Source organism: Bactrocera tryoni, chromosome 4 (genome assembly GCF_016617805.1).
Source record: "Bactrocera tryoni isolate S06 chromosome 4, CSIRO_BtryS06_freeze2, whole genome shotgun sequence".
Classification (NCBI taxonomy): domain Eukaryota; kingdom Metazoa; phylum Arthropoda; class Insecta; order Diptera; family Tephritidae; genus Bactrocera; species Bactrocera tryoni.
In genome coordinates, this window is record NC_052502.1 from 78,286,809 (window position 1) to 78,294,966 (window position 8,158).

Here is an 8,158-nt window from a genome sequence, read left to right on the forward strand (position 1 = left end):
GACCGCGTCATTTGACATTCCGGGCACCTGTTCCGCGCCAATGTCCGAAACGGTCGAAAGTTGTCATATTTGACGTTGCATTACAGCGCGTGTAACGGCCACGGCTGCTGTTGTTGCTATGTCCGCTATTGTTTCTGGCTCCACTTGTTGTTGTTGTGGCATATACAGTGTATTCACTTTTTTGTAATTTTTCTTTCACTTTACTGCCAGCCAACATTTGATCGCATCTGCGCTCGCCCAACTGACACAGAATTCGCCAATTCGCTTTTTCTCTTTCGCCGTTAACCGCAGCGTTCAATATAAAATTTTTATTTCGCCCACTCCCGTTAGTCGTTAGAATTTTGCACTTTTTTGCCACGAACAATTATAAAAGTAATTGCGATTTCTACTGTTTCGTAATTTAATGTTTGCTGTGCACTTGTATGCTTGCATATTTACATTAAGGCTGCTCGTATTGCCATGTTGAATATTTTTGGGTTAACGATCAACTAAAATGTCTTACTTTCCATCTGATCAAATTTGATCCGGACTAACAAAAATAAAATGTCTTACTACTAATAATATCTTACTTCCATCTGATCAAATTTGACCCGGACTAACAAAAAACATTTTCAATCCAATAAAATGTTTTACTTTCCATCTGATCAAATTTGACCCGGACTAACAAAAAAACATTTTCACGTATCTTCATGAATTAATAAATACTTTCGTTTGACTCAAACATTAATTTTACTTCGTAAAAGCTTCTGGTAATTGCTTTATTTGCTCCTTAAAAACTGTAATTTCTTATCAACACATTTTGTTTTCAGTATCACATGTCCTATCGTTCCACCTTTATGTTCAGTGAAAAATTTACACACATTCTCTTGCACTTGTGGCTTTTTTGGTCATCAATTTCCATTCATTGTGCGGCAATTAATTTGAGAATTTGTGCAATTTGCTACTTTTAATCACAGAAGAAAGCCATGGCAAAGAGTTTTTATTAAACAAAATTTTAATCTACTCCTTTTTAGTACAATTAAATTTTAATTTTAATGCATTCAACTGTTGACTGCACGACTGATCAAAAAACAAACAAAAAACATTAACTTCGGTCGCACCAAAGCAGCAAAACCCTTCACAAATGGAAAAGATTCCTTATAAGACCTTTGAGCAGTCAGTTTGTATGGTAGCTATAGGCTATTTTAATCCGATCTGAACAATTTCGTCGGAGGCGGTCCAATATCTTGAACAATAACTCATGCCAAATTTCAGGAAGATATCTCATTATAAGAAAACCCTTTACATACAAGCTCTTTATTCCATTCGATCAGTTTGTATGGCAGCTATATGCTATAGGCCATTGTGACTCATGCGCAGCTTGTTGGCGTGAAAAGAAAGAATGCAAATTGTGTAATGTGAATGTAATGTTTTTTTCATTTCTCTTTCTGTTAGATTACTTCCATTTTTTGCCTTTTACATGCAATATTTAGACTTTCAAACTTTTTAAGATAATTTTGTCGCGAATTTTGTGTTCCACACACACTGTGTCACAATTAAAATGGCCTACACACCTGCTTCGCATGAGTCAATAACTGCGGTACAGTTATTTTAATAGCCAAAAATAGCACGCAAAAAGTCTACACCAACAACAAGTTTATGACCAAAAGTCAGAGAGTAAAAGCGGAAGCGCGAACAACGGTGTCGAAACACGAAACTCCAATAAAAAAACACCGCACACACGCATACATGCGCCGATGAGTGGAGTGCCGAAAAATGCGAAAATATTAAAATTCGCGTAAATTATTTATTTCATTTACCCAAAATGGCAACGAACATAAAAAATGTTGCCGACTTTTGTTTTTATTTGCCGCCGTTATTTATCGAACGGTTTTGGTGAAAACTGTCAGCCACAACTGTTGGTCAATTTAATTGCTGGCCGCAATTAATTTTGCCATTGTGGCAATCAGCAGTGGGAATACGAGCACCCACACGTCGGTGCATACATATACATATTTACATGAACATACATATGTATATACATATATATACATATATATATATGAGTGTGTGTGTGTGCGAGTTTGCTTTGTAGTTACCGCTATTTTTTCTATGATTTACTGTTTTGCTAATTTCGTTGATATTTGAAAATTGCATTGCAGTCTTCACTGTGCTGACCAACAGCATATTTTGCTTTCAATCCAATTCAATCGAATACTTTTGGTTTTCAATCTGTGTGCCCATTTGTCAGCTCAACTTTTTTTCATTTTCAGCGCATTTGTTGGCTTTGCGGCGCCTCCCAGCCACTGCATCCCGCCACCGCTCGCCAACTACTCGCTTTTCTTCGGCCATTTTTCTAGCTTCTCACTATGAACAACACTTAGGTTTTACTCACACATACACACGCACACTCCCATGAACTCTTACACATTGTTAATGTCTTTTACTTTGTTGTCTTTCCTTGTTTCTTGTTGTTGGCATTGCTGCCTTACAAACTCATTTAAAGTTGCTCTGTGCCACGCGGAGCATGTTTGCTCCACTTCCACTCATTTCGGTTGCCATTTTTATATTCTTTCTTTTGGTCATTTATCGTTATTTTATCTATTTATTCTCTCTTTACTTTGCTTTGCTTTTGCTTTTTCTTAATTGTTGCTCATTTTGTGCTTTGTTTTTTTTTTTTATTTTTCTCTTTGTGGCTAAAAAAGTGTGGTTATACTTGTTGTTGTTGCCGTTAATTGCTTTTCTACTATTTAATCAGTATTTGTAGTCATTAATTACGCATCCGCCAGCGCTGCTTTGCCCACTTCGCCACAGTGGATGTCTATGTGCTTTGGAGAAATGCGAAACTGTGAAATTAAATCAAAAAGTCAACAAAATCTCCGATAGGAAATCCCAAAGGAAGTCTCTCAGTGGCTTTAAATTGACAAATAGTCAAGAAACCATTGAAAAAGCTCAAAAGATAACGGTATAATACGTTATTCGGGCGATTATAGATGATCTTCAGACTTGGCAGCTCTACAGTGGTTAAAAAACACCTGAATCTAGTGGAGACATTAAACCAGTGTAGACATTGAACCAAGCATTGAGTATAAGTGAAACGCTTTTGTCCATGATAGGGTCTAAGATTTATGATGGGCCATTTTCTGGGGTTTGACAGATTAAATCACTTTTTTAAAAACCAGCTCGCTTATCAGAGAAAATCCATAAAGACAACCACAAGAGAGATGACTGTGATTAAGGAAAAAGTGACCCGCAGACACACTGGGAATCGAAAAGGCGCATTTCTCTACTATATTTCGGCTTAATTCCAACACTGTACTAGTTTTCGATACTGTTCCAGCATATATCGAACTACTTGTCAATAGTCGAAGTCAATAGAAAGAGTACGACGAGATTCAAAATCTTGTTGTTAATTACTTGACGTAGACGCTGAAGCTGAAAGGAAAAATTTCCTTGCTCTACTTTATTCTTCGTCAGCTGGCGTTAGCTCAACCTTTTTGAGCGTCTTTAGAACTTTAGACTCAAATTCATATTTAGCATAATGAAGTGAAGAGAAAGATAAAGTAAATTTCCACAGCAGCGTAGTCCGGAACAGATCCAAGAACCAGCACTGGACTCTCAGCACATGAGTATTTCGGAAAGAAAAATCAAAGCATACCTCAAAGGGCAGCTAGCTTTAGGGGTCTATAAATCAGGTAATTGATTAGATCAATTAACAATAAATGATTTTTTGAAAAGTTATAGGCTTGAGGGTAGTGAAAACATTACAAATTTGTATAGTTGATAAAAATTCAAAAATTGAAAATGTGTTTTTTAGCGCGCAATTATTTACATAGAAAAATGCAGAAGGGGCAACAAGAAATAAATAATATACACATTTTTTTTATTAGAAATGGTTAAAATTTGAATAAAAATCAAAAGTAGGCGAATTGGAGAATTGTTGAGCATATTCCAAACGACCATAAAGTCAACAATGTATCCAGCTCCTAAGAGTTCTTCTCAGTACTGAAAATCTTTGGATTAAAGTGCTTCAGTTCTTATAACCCGGAGCTCATAGCATTCTCGTGCGTGACCGCACTTAAAATCCAGTAGCTTTTGTACCCTTCCGCTTCCGCTTCAAGGGTAACTTCTGTTTATTAAATTTTTTCCCAAATGCTTCCGTTTAAATTAACGCACGGAAAAATGTGTTTTACTCGTAAAAATGTTCGCACTCTTTTAATCAATTCAATTTCCCTTTCAATTTAAAATTTTCCCGCAAACTTTTTCCAACCGACACTTTTTAACTCGAAATTAATTCACTCATTTGTATTTTTCATATTTTTGTTGCTGCTGTTTTTGTTGTGTTTTGCTTCGCCGGGGCTGCTCTTGCTTGCTGGTGACACTCGAGGGCACACGCGCGTAAATTTCCTTGCTGGCTTAGCGCAAATAACGGTAAAAAAATAACCGAGCACATGTGTTTATGCTTTTGCGCTTATGTGTGCCTGTGTTTGAGTGTGTTGGTAATTGTGTGCCAAAAACAAAATACTAAATAATTGTAAACAAAACTCGAGCATGTGCGCTAACAAGTTTATTCTTATGAGCAATTGAAGTGCATATGTGTGCGGAACACACACACACACACGGGCACGGTAATTAATTTCTTTTAATTTGGTCGGCAGTAATGAGACTAAAAATGTTGCCAACAAAAATAACAGCGACAGCAAAAAGCAATAGAAGACTTCACAAAAGCACAGCGCAAACCAAAATTGTGGCAAAAAGTGAAGTCGCACAGTGGGACATTTAGAAAAATAATAATAAATTGAACAAAAAAGCTGAAACTGTTGTCTCTGTAATAGCACCCTGCGAGCGATCATGCGTTTTCTTAACTGAAACTCCACTTCGTGGGAAACGCCATGTGTCCATTGACCCAATATAAGAATTATAAAAATAGACAAGCTTTCGTTTCGTAAACAAACAGCTGCGAAACACACACTAATTGACATATGGAGATCAAACCTCGCACGAACATAAAATAAGAAAAAATTTTGTCACACTATAAAATAAAGATTTATCGATGCGATGATATTGGATATTTTCTATTTTTTAATTAATTTTTCTTCGTTGAAAAGAAAAAGTTGGTTAGTTAAAAGGGGAGGCGTCTGCGCGCAGACGGTCCAATGTGCTTTCGGGTGGTAACCGATTTATGTGTTATCAACCCAGGAACTTGGTAGATTTAATAAAAAAATTAACTATTTCCACCCGAAGTCTCTTAAGTTGGAGCATTGAGAGTAGTGGAATATGTCATCCCGCTGAAAGCTGGGTCTCAACATCTTCCGCGTATGCTCTGCATTTCGGCGAATTTTCAGAAAGTTTGTCCTTAAGGGTCCTTTGCTGACTACTACAATGTTGCTAAGCACCCTTTTGTCCAGAAGTAGGAGCTTTTCGGTCTGTCCACTATCAGCGCTTCCCCAAAATTACTTTCTGATATGCCCTGTGTTGCTTGTGTTCCAAAACCTGAAGTATTCTTCTTGAAAAGAAATATTGAAGAATTCTTTTGAAAAAATAAAGTCTTTTCTCGACTCGTACTTCCTGACGTAGATTATCTATACTTTTGTAGATACCTCTTTCAAGCTGATTTCTGGAATCCCAATAGCAAAAACTTCGTAGAATCTTAACGCTCAAATTGGTAAAAAACTATTTCTAAACCAGCTCCGTGTTTCATATTATAACCACCAGCATAAAACAAGTTGGACTTAAACTCAGGTTTAAACTCTTTTAATTTTATTTATATATTTTTTAGGCTCTCTTTTCCCGCACTGTGCTCATGAAGAAGCCTGTGAGACATTGCTAAACAAACTAGATTAAAATAAGAAAAGTGCTCGAGATAAGAATAGCAAATAAACGGCACGCCGGCTCTAAGGCAAACAGCATAGAGAATGCAAGCTTGCTTTGCCGGCAATTTTTCGCAGTTTTTTCGCACAACTTTTGCCATGCCATACTTTGTTGCTGCCTTTGTGTCGCTTTCCATTTACTTTTGCTCCGCTTTACTTGGCTTTGCTTTGTTTACTGCTTTCTTATTTTTACCAAAGCAAAAAATCCCAACAGAACGGCATGCCGCCCACGCGCCGAACTCCACAGGAATGAACAAAATCAAAAAAACATGTCGGGGAAAAAGAAGAAGCAAAAAGAAGCAGGGCGCAATACAAAATAAATGGAGCGAATGCAATCAATGTGCGGATAGGCGAAGATTGAAGGCGATACAAGACTGATAACGAGCTGCAGTGAAGTCGACAGCTGAGAGGGCGGCCACTGGGGGTTGCTGGAGTTGAAGGAATGTTTTCAATAAGCAGCGGCGAGTTGTGCAAAAAGTGCACGAAAGAAGCTTGCAGTTGGGTTGTAAAAAACGGTTTTAAGCGTTTTTTCTTCGTCTCTTTTATTTTCTTATTTATTCATTTTATTTTATTGCATCATTCCTTCATCGCCCAGTCTTTTTCGTTTTTACTCCCTGGTCTCTCGGTCAAAACTTTAGTTGCTGCAGTATGGCGTGTCACGCACGGCGTATGAGTAACACTAACATGCGCACACATACACACACACATCTGCACGCATGGACGACAACAACGCAAGCAACGGCGGCCTGAAATCCAGGACAAGCTATGATGAAATTAAATTGTTGCGAGCACCGTGTGTATTTGTTGCTGTTGTGCTTAATGTTATTGTTGTTGCGCCCACTTGCAACCAACGACAATTGCAATGAAAATGAAAACATATTGAACTGCAGCGATTATTGTGAAAACACTGGTAACTGCAGAACTTTGCTTCCTTCTAGCTGTTGCTTTTGTTGTTTGGTCTTAATGCTTACCAGGCTTTGTTTTTGCTGTTTTTTGCACTAAGCTCGGCGACATCTGTTGTCATCGAGGAAACACTCACGTTTGACACTCTGATCTCCGCCTCCATAGAACGACGCAGCCGTGGGACTCCAGCTGACACATCGATTTAACGCGAAATATATATATACATATATATATATATATATATATATATATGCTAAAGCTGTAAAAATTAATATATATTGTCTGCCATACAGGGTTTGTCCGGAAAGTAATAGGAGTGATTTTCTTCCGCCGCGATTGTACTTCAAAGCGTGAACTGGATTCAGTAGAGGGCGTTCCTAACTAATAAACGAGCGGTTAGTCAGTTGTCTCCGAGCACCAGGAGAGTCAGGACAAACATTTTCGCGCGACGTGTTTCTGTGAGTGATGCAAGCCGAAAGTGCAGCGTTCGTTACAGCAAATGTACGCGATTAAGTCTGTAACAGTCACTCTTAGCCAGGTTTATTAGCTATTAAAATTTTGTTCCGTAAAATATATAAAAAGTGCAGTAAAAAAACGTAAACAAAGTAACTTAGCTCTTAATTAAGTGTGTGCTATTTGAATACTTCAACGAGAGTCGTAATTTTCCATTTTTCCAACCCACAAGGACTTGTCATAATCGTGGATAGGTTTACCCAAATAAAACAAAAAAAATCTATTGTGCCTTAAGGCGTCTGCTCTTGCCTTGTCTGTGTGCTCACCTTCGTTAGAAACTCTCGTGCCCCGTGCCTTCCTGACCTTGCTCTTCGCCTGTTTGCTTCCATAAATTTTGTAATTTTTTGCTCATTCATTTAATTGTTTAACCTTTCGCTTTATTGACGGCCGCCAACCCGTTGTGAATCCGCTAACATTCACCAGCTGCCCGGGATCTCTCGACAGCTCGCCATCAAGCGGACCTCAACCATTCGACGCGCTTCATTGCAATTCATTTTCGGTTTTTATGCTTGTCCTTTGCATGGATTTTTATGTTTTTCCATTATATGGCTTCAATTACGCAAGTTCGTTCCATTAAATGGCGGCAAAACAGTTCTACTTTGTTACTCTAATTTATAAAAATATTATTTTTCTAATTACTCCCAGTAAAAATATGCTTTAGTCAAATGAGCCAAGGGAAGATACTGTAAGCGTTAAGTGCTGCGACCCCTAAGGAGAACTACCAGCACAGTGGAACCAACCCAGCCACTATGGCAGTAATGTATCCTAATGTAACTTCATACTAGGTTTCGGAAGTGTATACACAATGTATATTTGGGATTAAAGGTGCTGTTCACGAATCGGAGAAAAAGTTTACGAACTCCATCCGCCACTCTTTTATATTGGCTAGAAGT